This window comes from Urocitellus parryii, unplaced genomic scaffold (assembly GCF_045843805.1).
Source record: "Urocitellus parryii isolate mUroPar1 unplaced genomic scaffold, mUroPar1.hap1 Scaffold_49, whole genome shotgun sequence".
NCBI classification, from domain to species: domain Eukaryota; kingdom Metazoa; phylum Chordata; class Mammalia; order Rodentia; family Sciuridae; genus Urocitellus; species Urocitellus parryii.
This window is the reverse complement of record NW_027554054.1, coordinates 214,550-235,624: the sequence shown is the minus strand read 5'-3', so window position 1 is coordinate 235,624 and position 21,075 is coordinate 214,550.

Here is a 21,075-nt window from a genome sequence, read left to right as displayed (position 1 = left end):
GAAGAATGTGTCTCTATCAAAATTCTTAGAAGTACAGGAAATTGATTTTACTAGAACAGCTTAAAATTATTTCAAAATTAATAGATTTTTGTTCAATATTTTAAAAATATTTTGCTGTCAGTGACATATTTAACATTAAAGTATCATTGTAATGCTTTGCTAGGTACATCCAAAAATAAGAGAATGGAGTCTTAAAACTGTATGAAATAACTGCCTAAGATCATAATATTAACTTATGTGTCTTTAAGACAGCATTCTCCAGAATCCAATTTAATTGAAATGGCTTTGCCTGTGTAAACTTCTAAGATTTCACTGTTTAAACTAATAAGATTTCACTGTTTAGTTTTGCCTTAAGCAAATGCAGCATTTTGTTTGTTCATAAAACATTGGATTAAATGTATAGACTGATATGAATAGCTCTCCATCATTCCACATGTACCACTGGCAATTGCCCCTTTGCCTAGGATGTGGTGTATTATTGTCATTGAGAACAAGACTCTATTCTTAACTTGCTCTTTGGGGAAAATGAGTGTTTCACAAGAAAACCTTCTCTCTCCTTACCATCATAAATAGTTTTCAAATTTAAAAGACTCTGTGAAGGGCCTGGGGTTGTAGCTTAGTGGTGGAGCACTTACCGAGCATGCATAAGGCACTGGGTTCAATTCTCAGCCCTGTGTATAAATAAATAAATAAATAAATAAAATGTCCATCAACAACTAAGAAGAATTGTTTTAAAAAAGAAGAAATGCAACTACTAGTATTCTTGATATATTGAATTATTAAGTATTTGTTTTCAAAGTACAATGAGTTTTTACTCTTAAAATTAGCTTAGGGTTTGACTTTTTGTAGGATGTTACAGGAAATTCATTTTGCTCTCCCCATCCAACTGTAGTTGGATGAATAGTAATTTAGTGATAAAATGATTGATTTTTTGTTTTTGTTTGTTTTGTTGAAGCTAATGTAAGATTTCCAATGGGAGAGGGTGAATGCCTTGATGTTCTTGTAACATGTGCTCTGTGCCTATTCAGGCAATGCTGGATGTGGCTGCAAACCAAGGTTGGCTGGTGACTGCCCTGAATACCACCAACCTCGTTCAGATGTTGATCCAGGGCCAGTGGTTAAAAGATTCTTCTCTTCTTACACTACCAAACATAGAACAGCACCATCTTCACTTTTTCAGGTAATTGTCTTAATTTGCAATATAATTTTAATTAAGTTTTTTAATGGATATTTTTGGGGAGGAGTGGGTATTTTGGGAATCAGACCCAGGGCTTCATGCATGCTAGGCTGTACCATTGAGCTACACCCCCAGATCCCCCACAATTCCCTTATTAAAATACATATAGACACTGGAATTTCATGTGGTGCCTACAATATTGATTCTTTGGAGTAAAAATTCCCCTTTCCCTCAGTACCAAGCTGAACCACAATCCATTTTAACCTTCTCCTACCTAAATTGTGTGTTCTCCCTTTGCAATATTAAATACGTTTCTATTTTAACTGCATTTATTCCTATATATTATCAGCTTTATTTAAGAAAACATTATTAAGGTGCTTTGTGATCTAAAACCAAGACAAATTGGCAGCTTCTGTTATGTAGAAGAGACTGAGGGATCCGAAATCCATTGTCCAAAGTAAACCATGGGGAGCTGGGGTTACGGCTTAGTGGTAGGGCTCGCCTAGCACATGCAAGGCACTGGGTTCGAGCCTCAGAATCACAGAAAAATAAATAAATAAAATAAAGATATGTGTCCTATGACAACTAAAAGAAAATGTTTTTTAAAAATAGTAAATTATGGATCTGAAATATCCAAAACTAGATAGTCAGGTGTAGTGCAAGTTCAAGATATAATCTGTACTGAGTTTATAATAGTATCGAATAATTCAACCCTTAGGTCTCACATACATGACTGCAAATGTTTCAACAAGGAAAAGAACAGTACAGTATAGAAGCTAGATTGACAGTGTTTAAATGAAAATATCCTTTCACACCAATGTTTCACAGCAGTTGAGATACCTTGCAGCCAGAATGTTATTTCACAGTTATGGAGATAACCAAAATAGTCTGGCTTGCCATCATGTACCCTCTACCTCTTGTCAGCTGCATGAGGATCACAGTTATTTAAGCCATCCAAGTACAGATGCCAACAAGAACCTCAGGAGCACCTGGGGTCCCCTAAGAAAAATCCCTAATTTGAATCAAGTGTACTGGGTGACAAGGTGACAGGTATGCTTGAGTCCCTACCATAGGATGTCCCTGGAAACTAACAGACACATTCAGAGAGTGAGCCATAGCAGCAACAGGTGGCAGGGAGAGAAGGTAGATATATCTACAACTTGTCAGAAGCTCTGCTGGTAAGGTTCTAAAGGTTATGTGAGTTGGATTTCAGCAGTATAGAAAGCACATTAAAGGCACAACCTCACACAGCATCATCTATGAGGGAATCTGCTGCAGGGTGTAGGAGATTTGGTCCAATTTTCTTATCACCCTTAAAAATTCAATATTAATATAATTTTGACTATATTTTCTTCTTAGTATAACATTTAGGTGGCTCGTGTTCCTGTGATCTGGCACAACTTAAACTTATCTCAAAGATCTCCAAAGTGTACTTTAAATTCTGTGCTCCCCAAACTTAAAATTTAAAATTCTATTCAAGTAATTATAGTAGACACTTGCACACATTCACCAAAATCATGTCACGGTTTCACATCAGCACTTTTATCTCCATGGAAATATTGTTTCACATCGGTGCTTCCTATAGAAACACATCCACTGCATATGAACACTTTTAAGTATTTACTGAACCTGATACATTATTTACAGTTTACAGATTTCATACAATGATAGTGATACTGCCTTAGGTTGATCTAAAGAATGTTAGCCAATATTTAAAACTTAATATAATGGCCTATAAAGAGTTATATCATAATTTTTTAACAATTGTTAATATTATACACACCAATGTTATCAGAAAATCTTACTTGTGCTTTGAAAGACTTATTTTGTTGGTGTTGATATAATTTCTAAGGAAATGGAAACCAGTTATAAAGTGCTCACGTGCTAGGTGCCAAACCTCCATTGAGTCCTCCCTGAACTGATTCATGCCTGTGTAGGGAAAAACCATATATTCAGCTCCATGGTCGAGAAGGAGCTACAGGCCACCAAAACAAAGCAGGTAAGGCCGCCTTACTCTGTGAAGTTGTACCAAGAGTTTTCTAACTTAAGGTGTGTGTTTTGAAGTCAGTCCCACCTGTGTTAAAATTATGTCTTTGCCATTTACTAACCATAGAAACATTATATATATCTTATGACACTCTTGTGAAAGTTAAGCAAAATAGTATTATGTAAACTGCTTTATATAGTTCTTGACATAGAATAATAATTGAACAAATGATAGTAATAGTGATTAATAACATTACTGGCATTATGAGAACTTGTTCAGTATAAGGCTTTCAAGCTCACTTTGGAAGGCTCCATTTAGCCTTTCCATTACCAGATTGCATTACCCAGGAACCTACTCCATCTCTTCTAGGGAGTTTTGCCCTTTTATGGTAGGGTATATTTTCATCTAATTCCTTCAATTACTTGTTTATGTTTCACTCTTATTTTAATTACATTATTGTTCCTAGATTCAAAGAGATTCTTTCAAATAAACCCCTTATTTGTTCACTATGTAACTTATAAGGAAAGTTAAATCTAAACAATCTTTGGAAGGCCAAAAACCAAATGAACAATGCCAGATAGTTGGCTTTCTAGCCTTTTAAGTCTTAAGCAGTTTTACCCTAAATGTGTCAAAGTGAATGTTCAGGATTTATAACATGATTATATTGATTTGTATGTGCACATATTAAAGAAACTTTTAAAGCATGTCTCTTTTTCTTTCCAAGTAAAACTTTTTGTTGAACAAGACTTGTTATAATTAGTTCAGGGAGAATTCAAAAGTAAACTTACTTAATTTATTTGCATAAATTTCCATTCTGTTATCTTCAAAACCAAATGCAAATTGGCTCTGTGTGATATGATGATGGTTATTTGGCTCAAAAGTTCTTCAATTTGCAGAGCAATCTGGTGTCGGCTTTGCAGTGAGGCGATCCCATACAAATCCTGAATTATTTCAGAAATTAGTAGGTTTAAAGCATCAATTTAAGTGCTTATTGCAGTAGTAATGAGAAAAAGCAGTACAACTGTGAGATTTGCATCTCCTACCCCATCAGTATGCCTGGAAGGGTTGTTGACCTTGAGCTGGAGAAATCAAAGATGCAAAGACAGAAGAGAAAAGCTACCATGAAGTACACTTCTTAAAATTAGGGTGGGGGGGAGGGTGAGGATGAGGGGAAATATTATGACTAAAATATTGAGCAAGTAAAATGAAGACATGTAAACACAAACTTCCAGAAATCTATTGATCATAGAGTGGTAAGATACACATACTATAGAAACAGAGTTCTGTTAGCATTAAATAGAAATTTCAGTGAAAAAAATAGCATACTAAAAATAAAACTCTAATGATCGATCATATCTCTGCCTACCTTACAAAATTTTACAGATATACTGAGTCATTAGCATGTAATGAAGTACCCAATTATTATGTGCCCTGCTGTTTTCAACTTTTGCAGATTGTCAGTTCTCAGTTTTGAAATAAGCTGCATGATGCGAAAGGCTCTTCCTGTGACTGGTCTGCTAAACTGATATGCTTCCTGATTTCCTTAGGCTTTTTTTTCTTTTGCAACTCAATGCTAATAGCATGATCCATGCTTTTGCTTTTAAAAACCATTTACACAGCAAAAGAATTCTTTGAACTGTTTCTTTATGTATGTGGTCTCCATTTGTACTTTATTTTCTATTTTCCACAAAGGATTCCTAATGTGCTTACACTAACATTTGCCTTTAGCCCAGAGAAAATTTTGTTTTTGTTTTGTTTTAAAAAAGGAACTTCCTTTCTTCACATTAAAAAAAAAAAAAGAATGGCACCTGATTTTATTTTGATTCAATATTTAACTATCATCTTAAATGATTTGTTTAGAAAAGAGCAAACAAATTTCAGGATAGGAACATATTAAATGGATGCTGTCCAGTAAATCAGCCACTAGCCAAATGAATGATTCAGCTGTTGCTATTCCAGATTGGGAATTTGAAGACTTGATATGAAATGAAGGATGTATGTTTCTTTTTCTTAACTTTTATATTGATTATATGATGGAAATTCACTATTTTGAACACGTTGGCTTAATTGAAATATTTTACTGAAAGTAAGTTTACCTTTTTCTTTTTAATTTTTTAATTTAGAAAATTATGTATGTGGTCTCCATTGTACTTTGATTAGAAAGTTGTGTTTTGACAATAGATCAACCTATGATATCTTTTAGATATATCATCTGATGTTATGTTTCTTTTAGATTTTTTTAGGATGATGCTATTTATTCTTTATATTTTTAATTATGAAAAACTCTTGGAATAATTTCCAGCTTTTTAAAATAAGTATCTCTCCAGCTGTATTAAAGTTGAATTGACATATAAAATTGTAAATTTTTATGGTGTAAAACAATCTTTTGATGTGTATATACATTATAAGGTGACTAAATGAAGCTACTTAACACATTATTTAGCTCACTGTTTTGATAGAATATTTAAGATCTACATAGCAATTTTCAGCTATACATCACATTATCAACTGTAGTCTACCTGCTACACAATAAATTCCTGAACTTATATTCTAACAAAAACTTTCTACTTTTGACAATATCACTCCCATTTCCCCCTCCTCCTACCTTCTAGAAACAACCATTCTATTCTCTACTTCCATGACTTTGACTATTTTATATTCCACATACAATTGAGATCATGCTGTATTTATCTTTTTTATTTCACTTAATATAATGTTCTCCAGGTACATCTGTTGTCACAAAATGACAGGTTTGTTTATTTTTTGAGGTGAAATAATATTCCATAGTGTGTATGTATCTTTGTAGCTATTGATCTGTTTATGCCATATGTTCTGTAGCCATTTGTCCTTGTGATGGACATTTACATTAATCTCACTTCATTTATTCTTGGGACATTTGAAAAACTATTTTGAGAATAATAACGAATAGGGAACTAATAGGGCAGGAGAGATACTATTTTGCTACATAGAATTTTTAATTATTTTTCTTTAAAAATATTCCTTTTCTCCCATTAACTGCTTCATCCTTCCTTAGATTTTTCCATATCTTCATATCCATATGCTGTATGGTCTTAAAAACAAAAACTATATAATGTAAGCATAGTAAGTATCAAAAGCAGATTACCAGGCATATTCAATGTTCCAGCAATTAAATCACTAAACTGTATAATCCTATTTATCTGCTGTTTCCTGCTGTTTGTCCACATGCCTATGGGCAGAACATAACAATTCCTTGGGAAGATTAATGCAAAGTTATTCCCAGGTCAGGTGTCAGGATGAGCCTGGTGACTGGAACATCATTATAGTGCTAATAATTTAGATTTGGATCTTTTTTTTTCAATCAAAAATGTGCACAGAAAACTTTTCTTCTTTCTACAGAGAACACTTAGAAGAATATGCTATCTGTCTGTAGCCAAATTTTGATGAAAGTTTCAAGTAAAAAATATATCAAGTAGACAATACCATATAGGAAAATATTAAGAAGGGATAGTAGTCATTTATCTTTAAAATTCACAAGACTGGGCCAGATATGTTAGAAATAGCTCAACAAGGACAAAATATCAGTTAAATGTCTCTTTATATCCATTATTTTCTCTAGCAGGCAAATTTATTCTGTATTTCCACACAGATTCTGATCAAGAGTATAAAAGGAAGTTAGAGTCTCTCACAGAATGAATTCCATGACTCTCTCTGTACCACCCTGTCATTACATAATTGGAAAACATGACTGGGAGTATGATATCCAGGGTAATATTATCATATTATATGTTAAGTGGTATTTTTTGGAGAAATATGCAATTATTAATAAAATATCAACACAGGAAGGAAAACTTTATAAAAATATGCCAAATCTTCATTTTCTCATATTATATCCAATGTCAGATCTATATTAAAACATTACATCTGGTGTAGATATTTGCTTTTACAGAAAATTTTGGTCCCTATTTGAAAGCATTGTAAATGTTTTTCCAACTTTCTAAGATTCAAAAATATACAAAATTTGCAAACCAGGAAAGGAAAGGTGCTTCAGTTAAAGGAAAAAAAGAGTTTGTGACTTATACACTTAAAATATAAAGATAAAATTGGAATTCTAGACCAGTTTCTTGAGGGGAGAAACAGAAAGGTTAAAAACTTCTGATGACAGCAGAAAAAGGTTATCCTGTTTGTAAGATCTAAAAGATGACCCTTGCACCCATGAATCTCAGTTAACAGAAAGGTCAGAGGGTAGTTTACCAACTGTCTCAAGGGTTTTAGCTACATGATGGCAGACATCCACGTTTCAAGATGTAATTTTAGGAAATATGATACATATAAAATATTTTTGGCATATTTTCAGTTAAAGAAATTATGTTCTTTTCATTTCTGGAAGAAAGACGTTTATATATTGTACTTCAAACATTTTTGTGAAGGGTTTCCAAATATTCCCTGTTAATTAGAACCTTAAAGTAATCTGAAAGTTTAAGAGCTAAGAGGTCAACCCTTGGAATACTGTTGCATTGGGATGTTGATAACTGGGTCATTCCAAATCCCATGTAGTTAATTATTTTAGCTTGCATTTATTAAACTTGCACAAGGTGGTGCAGATACAATGAAGAAATCAACAGTTTCAGTGTTTCATGTATGGATAATTCCAAACGTTAGAAGCATTTTTTTTTATGCATAGACTTGTAAAATAAAATACAGAAAATTTTCTTGTATCAAGCCAGAAGTATCTTATTAGTGTTCCTATTTCAGTATATCACTTCCAGGCCAATGGCGACTGCAAATGAGAGAGAGAGACTAGATCTTTTTCAGGAACCTTTTAAGCTGTAATTTTGAATCTCTTGACAGTTTTACAAAATTTTCTTAATTCTTTTTCAAAGGTCTCTTAACATCTTAAAATGTACAAGTTTTTCAGTATCTGTTGGTTTGACAAATGGATTATGTGAAATTGAACATAGTTCTATGTTATAAGAATTTAGTAGGATTTTCTCACTTTCTAGCCTGAGACTGATTTAAAATTTTTAGTTGTTGCATCCTACTGTAGCATATAATAAGAAGAGCCAAGCATAGTGGCACATGCCTGTCATCCCAACAACTTGGAAGCCTGAAGCAAGAAAATCACAAGTTCAAGGTAAACACTGGCAACTTAATGAGGCCCCATCTTACAATACAAACAAAGACCTGGGATGTAGCTCAGTGGCAAAGAGTCCCAGAGTTCAAGCCCTAGTACAAAAAAAAAAAAAAAGAAAAACCCAAAACACCCAAGAGGAATACAATATGACCCCTTCCCTATAATACCTTTTTTTTTCTTTTGGATACTGGGTATTGAACTCAGGGGCATTCAACCACTGAGCCACATCCCCAGCCCAATTTTGTATTTAATTAGAGGCAGGGTCTCACTGAGTTACTCAAAACCTAGCCTTTGCTTATGCTTGCTTTGAACTTGTGATCCTCCTGCCTCAACCTCAGATCCACTGGGATTACTGGCGTGTGCCAATAGGCCTTGTGCTGTAATATCTTACCAAGTAATACTATGCCTGTTCTATGAAGGTAATATTCTTTTTTTAAACATAATCATGAAAATTAGCATTATTTACATTAAGTTTCATCTTATTCAGCATTACACAATTGATTTATTTAAATTATTATTTTTTAGATAGTTTTCCATATTTTATTGACAGCCAATGCTATGGTGAGCTTAATGTTACTCAGAATTTTGATTAGCTTGTTTAGCTTGATCTAAATGATCATAAGTTTCTTTTAAGAGAAAGCATCTAAGGACCTTTGTATATTCTGCACCACTACTCCAATACCATCAGTTATGCAGTTGTGGAACACTTGTTGAACACACTGATAAAAACCAACTCAGCATCCATTTTCCTATTTATTGCCCTTATTTTCTTAAAATAGTTCATTTTTAAACTTTGTTAAAAGTGGACAAGTTTATATATATATATATATATATATATATATATATATATATATATATTGTTATAGATTACTAAAGACAATTTTTCTGGAAAAAAAATGAATCAAACACTAGTTTCTCAGCCATTAACTCTTGTAGGTCTCTTGTATTTTTGTTGTTGCTTTAAGAACATCTGCGTAGCAGTCAAGGAATTAAAACCTTTAAAATAACAGTTTAGAGTTATTGAGATTTCTAAGGTAGAATGGGCCCGGAGCAATTGTGAGTTTACATTCAAGTCTATCATTGTTCATCTTTTGAAGTTTAGAACTGAATTTTTATTTATTTCACACCATTTTCCTTATTGCTCTGATTCTCCTTGTACTTTCCTGCTGACCAGGGGAGCCTAAAGCAATCTGCGCTAATCTGGAGAAATTTTGGTTACTATTACACTCTCTCTTACAGGAATTCTGTGACTCTACCATTTTTTTTCCCTGGGTAAAACACTGTTCCACTATTTAAAAAAAAATCTCCAGTGATGGTTTCAAGATTTTCTTGTAATACTATTTATTTTTTTCCACTCTAGCATCTAAATGTTCTTTTGAAATAGAGCTGCAGTGCTAACATGAATTTTGTTCCTATTTGAAATCCTATTTTTTCTCCATGTGTAATCAAATTCTGGCTGATCAGTCATAGGTTACCACACTGAGCAAGGCAGGGTATTCTTTGAAGCTTGCAATGATTACTATGGTTTTATGTTATTTTCTTAGAACTTTTTTGATTCATATCTATTGTTAAACATTAAAATTCGCCAAACTAGGCCTTATTTATCTTAACCAGTTTAAATAAAACATCAACCAAAGAAGGATTTAGCTTTTAATGAGAATGCTTGATTAAAAAGTTGATAAATTAAATCTCCTTCACTTCCCCCTAATTTTTCTATATGACCTTTTCTAAAAAAATCACATATATCCATATATATATAAATAATTATAAACATAGTAGACAGACTATATAATGGTCATTATAATTTTAATTATATATAATTTTCTCATAGTGACAGAATGTTGTTGGCATCATTAATTTAGTTTTCTCCCCTTCTTTCATTAATTTGAAACATCCTCTTTTAGTACCTGAGAACACTTCAAGACCTGTCAAACTTTTCTTCTGCCATCCTTCAAAGGTCAAAACTAGCTATGATACCTAAAATTTACTTGCAATTAGATCAAGATTTACAAGGATTGTATGCCAATCTTCCAGTAGATTAGAAGTGATGTGGTATCTAAACTTTAGTGGCCCCAAGAGACATTCAGATAGGTGGGAAGATAAATACAAAAATATAACATACCACATACACTGCTGATCTGCCTTTCAGATTTTTTTCCAGTCTGTCTTGGATTTTGGAGTTTGTATTTTTTCACTTTCTCTTGAAAAGCATCTCTCATAGCTTCCTAACACCAAGTTGTATTCTTATTTAAAGCTTAGCTCACATGATGTATACTTGGATCGTTAAACTGAAGGACTTGTACAGTCATGATTTTTAATGAAGCATGTTTGAATAATTATGCTAATTTACAAAGCACTAGAATCAAATCAAGTGATCAAAGTTTTCATGATTGCTATCATGTGTTCTTAACCCCCCTCTGCTACCCTCACAATTTGCTGCATGTAGCCTTTTTTAAGAATGTGTTTGGAAATGGGTATTAATCAATGCTGAGCATTAGGAAAATAATTTTATGAGGACCATAATGCAATTTATGTTATATCTTTATAGTAGACTATGTGTGACTGTGAAGGTAATATTGTTCTGCCACATTCTTGCCTAAATACCGCCTACAATCAATACTGCATTCTGACTTGACAGAAAGCTGATTTTTTATCTGTTAAATGTGTGAGCTTGGGGCAGTGATGTGTCTGAAGTGGTTTAAATCTGAAATGTTATGTGCTGCAAAGAGAGTTGATTGACATCTTTGTTTATTGAAAAGTATTACATGAACAACAAAACACAGGCAGAGGCAGAACACTCCATTGCAAAATGCAGCTGTGTTATTTTCCAATACTATGTGCTCTGCCCCTTTGAAGCTTGACTGATGTAATAAAGCCAGAGGGTATAAAACAAACAAGAATCTTCTTGATTCAACACTCAAAAATTTAGACAAGGTTGACTTTTTTTTTTTTTTTGGCTTAGGGTAAAATCTTTCCCACAGTATTCTTTCTGCCCTGACCATCTATAAGGATATTTATTTCTGTAAAACTGTTATATTTTAAAATTGTCCTTACATGTTTGTAAACTTGAATATAAATTCAAAATTATTTAATAAGAAACAAATTAGAGAGGGTGAAATATTTTTATGTATCCTCTATAAATGAAAAAAGGACATTAATGACACTAATCTTAAAGCACTACACATGCAGAATAAGAAATTAAGTTCCCTTTAAATTTTATGTTAGAATAATTATCCCCCTCAATACAATTTGCCTATGTTTTATTAAAGCTTTATTATGTCAAGGTAAATAGAGGTTAATGCTGCTTTTTCTTCTTCTGATGAAGTATTATCTTTAATCTTGCTTTAATAAAATAGTGGTAAATTGCACAGTAGGGGTAATCACCATGGGCTAATTTAGAGAGTTGTAAAATCCTTTACCAAGTATATACTGTAGTTAAAAATAGAAGTAGTCTTAAGAAACACAAATTGCTGTGTAACCTGGAGGAAGTTAGCAATATTGCTATTCATAATTTTAATTATTTACTTAATTAAATAGTTATTTATTGAGTACCTACTATGTGAAAGGCATTGCTCTGTCTGTACTAAGGGTGTGGAAACATGTGGAAATCAACTTTATCCTTAAGGAGCTCATGATTAATTACTTACTAAATTAGTTAAAAATAAATCAGTATTGACTACAAAGCCTGCCATACTGAGGTATAAATATCTCTTTCATGAGTGTTCAGAAGAAAGATCACATCAAGTTGGATTAAAAAGGGCCACCCAAAATGAACTCTGAAGGAGTGTGTAAACTGACTCAGGTGTCAGTGGAATGGGAAGGATATTGTAAGTTGGTAAATAGTAAGAGTAAAGAGGATGGGGATAGGTCTAAGAGTACCACAAGTACAACCAATACTGTTCAATCTAGTTGAGAATAAGAAAGGGGTCATACTATGGCTGGGAGACAGTCTAGATGGAGCATCTTTAGTAAAATTTTAGTGTTACACCCCCCATACACACACACCCACACACACATGCAAATCATATATATCACATATTTCGGAATCTGTCAATTATAGCAAACATGCAGAAGTAGAAAAGAAAAATGATTTTTAAAGTGTAAATTTAAAAAAAAAATTAGAATTAACTCTGAATAATGGGATATGTATTTATTTCATTATACATGATAGTAGAATGTATTTTATTCTTTCTTCAGTAGATAATCTTGTTTTCTTTGAAAACCATTGCCATTATAAGAGACTTTGTGCCTAAAAGAGGACTAAGTAGGTCCCAATCTATATCATGTTGGCTTTGGACTGACTTCCTTAACAAGACTCCTAAAGCACAAGAAGTAAATTGAAGAATCAACAAATGGGATGGAATGAAACAAAAAAAGTTTCTTCCCATCAGGCAAATAATCAAGAATGGGAAGCCTACAGAATGGAAAGAAAATCTTGGTGCCTTCACCTCAGATAGACCATTAACCTCTAGGGTATATAAAGAACTCAAAAAACTTATCATCAAAAATAATCTAATTAATAAATGGGCAAAAGAACTCAATAGGCACTTCATAGAAGAAATACAAATGGTAAACAAATATATGAAAAAGTGTTTAAAATTACTAGCAATTAGAGAAATGCAAATTAAAACTACACTGGGATTCCATCTCACTCCAGTCAGAATGGCAATTATCAAGAATACAAGCAAAAATAAATGTTGGTGAAGATGTGGGGAAAAGGTAAACTCATACATTGCTGGTGGGATTACAAATTGGTGGAACCACTCTGGAAAGCAGTATGGAGATTCCTCAGAAAATGTGTAATGGAACTACCATTTGACCCAGTTATGCACTTTTTGGTTTATACCCAAAGGATTTAAAATCAGCATAATGACACAGTCACACCAATGTTTAAAGTGGCTCAATTCACAATAGTTAAACTATGGAACCAGCCTAAGTGCACATCAACAGATGAATAATTTTTTAAAAATGTGGTATATATACACAATGGAATACTACTCCACCATAAAGAGAAATGAAAATACGGCATTTGGGGGTAAATAGATGGAACTGGAGATTGTCATGCTAAGTAAAATAAGCCAATCCCCCCCAAAAAAAACAAAGGCCAAATATTCTCTCTGATATGCAGATGCTAACTCACAAGAAGGGGTGGAGGTGTATGGAAGAATAGAAATTCTTTAGATTAGACAGAGGAATGGAGGGAAGGGAGAGGGAATGGGAATAGGAAAGATAGAATGAATCAAACATTACTGTTCTATATGCATATGCTTACACAACCAATATAATTCTATATCATGTACAACCAGAAGAGTGAGATATGTATAATATATCCAAATATTTCTACTGTCATGTATAACTAATAAGAGCAAATTTTTTTAAAAAAAATCTATATCAGCAATTATAAGAATAGAAAAATAATTAGAATGTTAAAGAGCAGGAAGAAATAATTACAAATTTAAAAAGTGAGATTTGTTTGAGAAAGCAGAATGATGGCAACTCTGAGGATTTGAATCTTGGTGAGTGAGATAATAACACAACATTAATATAACAATTTTTAAAAGAAAACTGGGAGTTGAAATATTAAACTGTTTAGAATGTATTCAGCTGAAGTTTCTATTTTAAGTGTGAAAGTTAGCATTAATTGGAAATTAATGCTTGGAGTTCAGGAAATGGTTGCTGCTTTGGTAGTTTACATATACCAAACAATTAAACTATATTTGTATTTTAAAACACACTCAACTCTTCAAAGACATGTGTTAATTCAAGTGAAGTGATAGTTACTTAATGTTATTATAGCTTATCACAGAAAGCAAATCAGATAAGAACTTTTGGAATCATTGAGTGTGTAATGGAGAATTGAAAACTTCAAATAGGACATTGCATCATTGTCATCAGTGAGTGACACACTAAGTTATCTTCAATCCTCTACTTAGGATGAAGTCCTGTCCCATAAATTTCAGCTTCATTATTTTTCTTGATGGTAAGAATGAGCTATCAGTTGAAAGTATGTAATTTTGCCTTCTTGTATTTTCTTTGACAATTTTAAATAAACACAGATTCAGTGAAAGGGAACTGAGTTAACTGTTACAGGTTGGACCAGGAATGTCCCTCAATATCTGTTGGGAAGTGATTGGATCATGAGGGCTCTGACCTCATCAGTGGACTAATTCATCAATAGCTGAATGGTGTACTGGAAGGTGGTAGAAGCTGAGGGGAGTGGAGCCTACTTGGAGGAAGTAGGTCCCTGGGGTTGTACCATTGAAGGGTTTTCTTTTTCCCTGCTTCCTGGCTATTATGTTGTCATGAGATGAGCAACTTTCCTTTGCCATGCCCTTCTACCGTGAGGTTATGCTTCATCTCAAATCCAGAGCATTGGATCTGATTGACCATGGACTAAAACTTCAGAAATGAGAGTCAAAATAAATTTTTCCTCCTGGTAGTTGTTTACGTCATGTATTTTTGTTATAGTGATGAAGAGCTGAGTAACAGAATTACAGTTTTTGATGAATCACATTTTTTGAATGTGGGATATGAAATGGGATGAAATTCATACATGAGCAATATGAACAGTGTACAAAATGTAACCCCCCTTATTTTCTTCAACATACATTCTAACCTGTTCTAATTTTCTGTTTATTTATTTTTTCATAAAAAACTATGCAGGTCTTTAAAGTTATATCTAGAATATTCTTCTAATTCGCTTTAAATTATCTGTGTGCATCCTACCCACCCTCATCTCCAAGGTTATTATGACCCTAAATTATTTAGGCTTTCTCTGAAGCATGATAGTGATTATTGGTATGATTAGTAATTTCATGAAATGTATACTGCTCACTTTTACTTTTAGGCTAGACTGAGGAGCCATCACCCCACTGTCACAAAAGTTCCTTCAATCTTGCTGCTTTGGTGAAGTAGTTTTCTTTACCAATGACACCCGGGATACTGCATAACAAATGATTGCAAAATCTCATGCCATGGGAATATAAACAATACTTGTCATTTCTTTGCTTTTCTGAAGTTTGAGAGATCATGATACTTTCAGTGTGGTCTCTGTACAATTACCCTCAGAAAAGATTTAAGCAATCCTTGCAGAGACTTGAAAATTCTTGTAGAATTTTTCAGGAATGAGTACAAAAGTTAGAGAAAATCAAATGTAAATGATGTTCCCCTTTAATTTTCCTGTGGATTGTATTCTAAAGCAAACAATTGTATTTTGGATGGTTTTGAGGATGATGAGCTGTTTCCTCTGTCTTTCCAAGTCTCTGTGACAGTTTTGAGTATATAAAACTCTGAGTGAAGATCTGAAGCTATTATTAAAATGGAAACATGCAAAGCAGGCAGGCATCTGTGAGAGTCTGTTCTGGTAACATATTAATATGTTTGAAAGGATAATAAAGCTTAGCATAGAAGGTAGACAGTTTTAATGGCAAAATGTAAAGCTGCTCACCAGAATCATACCTAGAGCTCTGTGTATTAGGCACCTCTAGTGCAACACACAGTAAAGTTGTATGTTGGTGTGAGTGCTTTCATAGTTTTACAGTTTTAGTGCTCTTATGAGCAAATATTATGTTCTAGATTGTACTTTTGTAGAGTTGATTACACTCTCATTCTATGCTTGGACTGAAGGATATATGTGTTTTTACTATATTTGAGTAAGTGTATTTAAGTTTTTTTATCCTATATCAAAATATAGATGATTGAGGGTCAAACCACATAGTATAGGGACTGTCATATCCTGGAAGTAAGAGGAAAGGCACAGTGAAAATTTAAGTCAACACCAAAAAGTCTGCATCTTTTCTTGCATGGAAGAACCATTCCATTCATATGTAAAATGGTGAGTGAGATCCATTCAATAAATAGTGTTCTCATGCAGCAAAACAAGTCAAAGTGTCCAAGGAAATGGTTTTACTGAAGCCAACTGGAGTAGGATTCAGTAATGACTTTTCTTAATATCACTAGGTAATGGAGAATAGTTTTGATTATTTTCAACAAAGAAACATCAGAGTTAAATTATGCTATAGATCATGTGGATTTTACAGACATGTGTGGAATAGTTCATCCAAAAGCTGCATAATACATATTCCTTTCATCAGCCCCCAAACTAGAACTTCTCCAAAAATATATTACATTTTTAGGCCATAAAGCAAATCTTAACTCATAAAAAATTAAAATAATTTTGTGCATTTTTCCAGACCACAACAGGATAAAACTTGAAGTCAAAATCAAAAGAAACTGTAGAAAATGTACATGCACATGGAGACTGAATAATAGACTACTGAATGAGCATTGAGTCACTGAAGAAATCATGAAAGAAAGGAAAATATTCCTAAAATCAAGTGAAATGAAAACAACCTAACAGAATCTGTAGGATACACTGAAAACAGCTGTAAGATGGAAGTGTATAGCTGTAGCTGCCTACACTATAAAAACAGATAACCAAACCAAATAACCAAATAATGTGTCTCAAAGTCTTAGTAAAGCAAGCACAAGCAAAACCCTAAATTAGTAAAAGATCACAGAAATAAATGAAATAGAGATTCAAAGAGCAATGCATATGATCAATGAAACAAATAATTGGTTTTTGAAGGAATAAATAAAATCAATAAACCTTTAGCTTAATTAACCAAAAGAAAGAGAAGAATTTAAATAAAATTAGGGGCTCAAAAGGAACTATTACAATGGATACTACTAAAACATACAAAGGGTCATTAGGGAATATTTTGAAAAATTACATGCCAGTATGTTGGATTAGATGGATTTGAAAATTTTCATCAAGTTAAATAGGATTAAGGGGGAAAAGAGATGGTGAAGCATCTTCTATGTAAATTTGGTCTTCAAAAATCTTTATAGGCTGGGCAAGGTGCCTGTAATTCTAGCCACTCAGGTGGCTGAGACAGGAGGATCTCAAGTTTAAAGCTTGCCTCAGGTAAAAAAAAAAATTATCGAGATTTTGAGCATCTCAGTGAGACCATGTCTCAAAAGAAAATACGAAATAGGGCTGGGGATGTGTGGCTCAGTGATCATTGAATACCCCTGAGTTCAATCCTCATTATAGAAAAAAAACAAAAAACAAAAACAAAGATACCCATTATTTAAGAAAATAAAAAATAAAGAAAGAAATAAGTCATCAAATGCTAATATTGGCACAGTGGGTTTTAATTTTTTTTGTGTTTGTTTATCTCTTAGTCTATAAACTTAAAGACCCATTAAAAAATACAGCCCCACAAAATTAAAAAAATGAGAATGCAGCACAAATGAAATTTAGACAGAAATGTATAGTACTAAAAACGTATATTAAAAATAGAAAATAAAAATCTCAACTTCCAATTATTTCATGTCAAAAGAAAAGAAATTAGAAAAGGTGTACAACAACAACAAAAAAGATTGGAGAAATAATTGCCTTATGAGTAGGCAATCAAAATTATATAAAATCAGTATTTTATTATAGAGTTAATAAACCATTTAAACAACCACTAATAAAATAGGTAAAATCTAGCAACATTAATAAAAAAGAACATTGAAGATTCTTATAAACAATATTATTAATGAAAAAGTGATATAATTACAGATGTAGATGAGATTAATAATAAAATAAGATACTGATGAATAATTTCATGTCAAATTTGCAAACATTTTAAATGGACAAATCATTAAAAATGCATGTATCAGAACTAACTCCAGAAGAATTAATATAGGAAAGGAAAGTGATAAGCAATTACTCCTGAAAATAGGTACAAAAATCCTAAGTAAACCAAAATCAATAATAAAAGCCATACATTAAAATCATCTTGGGTTTGTCTCAGAAATGCATATTTAACATTAGAAAATCAATTATTAATGTGAAATAATTAATGAATAAATGGAGATAAATGATAGGATCATTAATATCAGTTAAGAAAATACATTTGATAAGATTCAATAAGATAGAAACTTAGCAAATGAAGAATAAAGGGAATTTCCTAAAATTGATTCAGAATATCTATAAAAGCTTAAACCAAATATTATATATGCTTAATGAATGAATAAAAAAATCATTGTCTAAAAGATCAAGGGAATAAAAACTAGTTTTTTGCTATACAAAGCCATTATTTTTCATGAGAATGTAGATTTTCCTTGAGTGTATTCAAATCAGGAAAAGTTAAGAATCATTATGGGAGTGGTTAGCTCCAGTGTTTAAGGACCAGTAACTCTATGATATAGTGATAATGATGATTAAATCCACTATAATGATGAGAGCTTTATTCAGTAAAGTTTTGAATACTTAGTTTATAGTATCTCAATGCATTCTTCAGAAATGTTTTGTGTATTTGCCAAGTGAAAAATTTAGAAATTACTTGCTAGGTCTTTATAAATCAGTAAATTCTCTCACTGTGTTTGCTCTTCCTTTTTTATGACCTATTCTGAATATCTTATATCTAAAAGAGTTTTGTTTTCTTCCATCCATTAAAGAAAAACATAGGGTTACATTTTATTTAGCCTAGATATGAAAAAGCAGAAGACAAACAGAATATCTTAAAAATAATTTCAGTGAAGACTGGAGACTGATTGTTTTCTAATATATCAGAGGTTAAAATATAATTAATTGGTTAAATTATATCATACTCAGTTGTTAAAAGTTTTAAGGAAACATGTTTACAAAATATTACAGCATGGGCTGGGGTTGTAGCTCAGTGGTAGAGCACTTGCTTAGCGCCTGTGGGTTCAATCCTCAGCACCACGTAAAAATACACAAATAAAGGTATTGTGTCCAGCTACAACTAAAAAAAAAGATATATATAAATATTACAGCAAATTCTATGCAAGGAAAACTATTGAGTTTTTCTTTTTTGTAAATATTAAAATGGCTTTGATTTTTCTTTATGGAAAGATAATAATATAATTCTGTTAAGTGGAACAGTTGTGTACAAGTTTCACTTTTCTTCACTCACTTTACCTTTACCAATCCATCCTTGTGCATATAATTCCATCTTATCTTGTGGCCATCACTCCAGTATGCCTCTGATTGATTGATGTCACCTAGAGTATTGAACTATTTCCAATAGATTGTCCTAAACTTTGATTTATTGAAGCAGTTCCTGTGATCATTGTTTTCTTGTAGACTGTGGAATTATTATTTTTTCTTTTAAATAGACCTTACTTGTTAGAACAATTTCTAGGTCATATCAAAATTGAACACAAAGTAGGGAGTCTTACCAACCTCCCAACTCCAGAATTCCATTATTATGTTCTGCACCAGAGTGGTAGTCTGTTAGAACTGAAGAGCCAGTTTGTCTCTTTATTATCACCTAAAGTCCATAGTTTACATTAGGATTAACTCTGGGTGTTGTACATTATGGATTTTGACAAATGTATAATGACAAGTATTCACTATGATAATATCAGATGGAATAATTTCATTGCCCTGAAAATCCTCTGTGTCCCCTACCTCTTCATCACCATCTCCTCTGGCAATCACTGATCTTTTTACTGTCTCCACAGTTTCACAATATCCAGAATGTTATATATGGTATGTTGTATGTAGCCCTTCCAGATTGGCATCTTTCACTAGCTTTTGAAGCTCTCAGTGTTCTAGACTTTGACTATTCTAATATAATAGGTTGTAATGATAGCTCATTGTGCTTTAATTCACATTTCTCTAAATAATATAATTTTTTCTTGTGCTTATTTACCATTTATTTATCTGCTTTGGTAAAGTGTCTGTTCAGACTTTACCTATTTTTTTAAAAAAACATTTTTTAATTTGATTTTATTTTTTAAATACATGACAGTGGAATGCATTACAATTCTTATTACACATATAGAACACATTTTTTATATCTCTGTATATAAAGTATGTTCACACCAATTTATGTCTTCATACATATACTTGATACATAACAGCATAGAATTATACATGTTAACGGGCTATCATCTAGTGTATTGACATATCTTTATATTGTACAATGCTTAAATCAGGCTACATATATCTAACTCTTCAGACAGTTATTATTTCTTTATGGTAAAACCTTTCAAATTATTTTTTCTATCTTTTAAAAACACATAGTATATTTTTGTTATCTGTAGTCACCCTATTTTGCAATAGCACATCAGAGCTTTTTGCTCCTATTTAACTGTAACTTAATACCCTTTCTTCAACCTTTCCTCATCCCCCTCTCCCTGATACTTTCCTAGCCTCTGGTAACCACCATTCTAGCATGAACTTCCTTATGACATTTTTAGTTTTCACATGAGTGAGATCATGTGGTACTTTTCTTTATGTTCCTGTCTTATATCACTTAACACAATGATCTCCAGTTCCATCCATGTTGTTGAAAATGATAGGATTTCATTTTTAAAATTGCTTAATAGTATTCCATTGTATATTTGAACCATATTTTCTTAATCCATTCATCAGTTGATCAACTTTTATTCAGTTCTTTGGTTTCTTTTACCAGAGTTTTGTAGTTTTCTTCAAATATTTCTATACATATTTTGTTAGATTTTTATCTAAATATTTCCCTTTCTTGTGTTAATGTTAATGATATTGGGTTTTTAACTTAAAATTCCACTTGGTCATTAATGACACATAGGAAAATAATCAACTTTTATTTGTTAATCATATTTTTCAATCATGCTATGACTTATTAGATCCAGGAGTTTGCTGTTGTTGATTCTTTAATTTTCTATATAGAATATCATGTCTGCAAGCAAAGACAGTTTTATTTCTTCTTTTCAAATCTGAATACCTTTTTTTCCCTCTTACTCTACTAGCTGTTTCTTCCATTATGATATTGAAAAAGAGTGGTGAGAAGGAGTGTC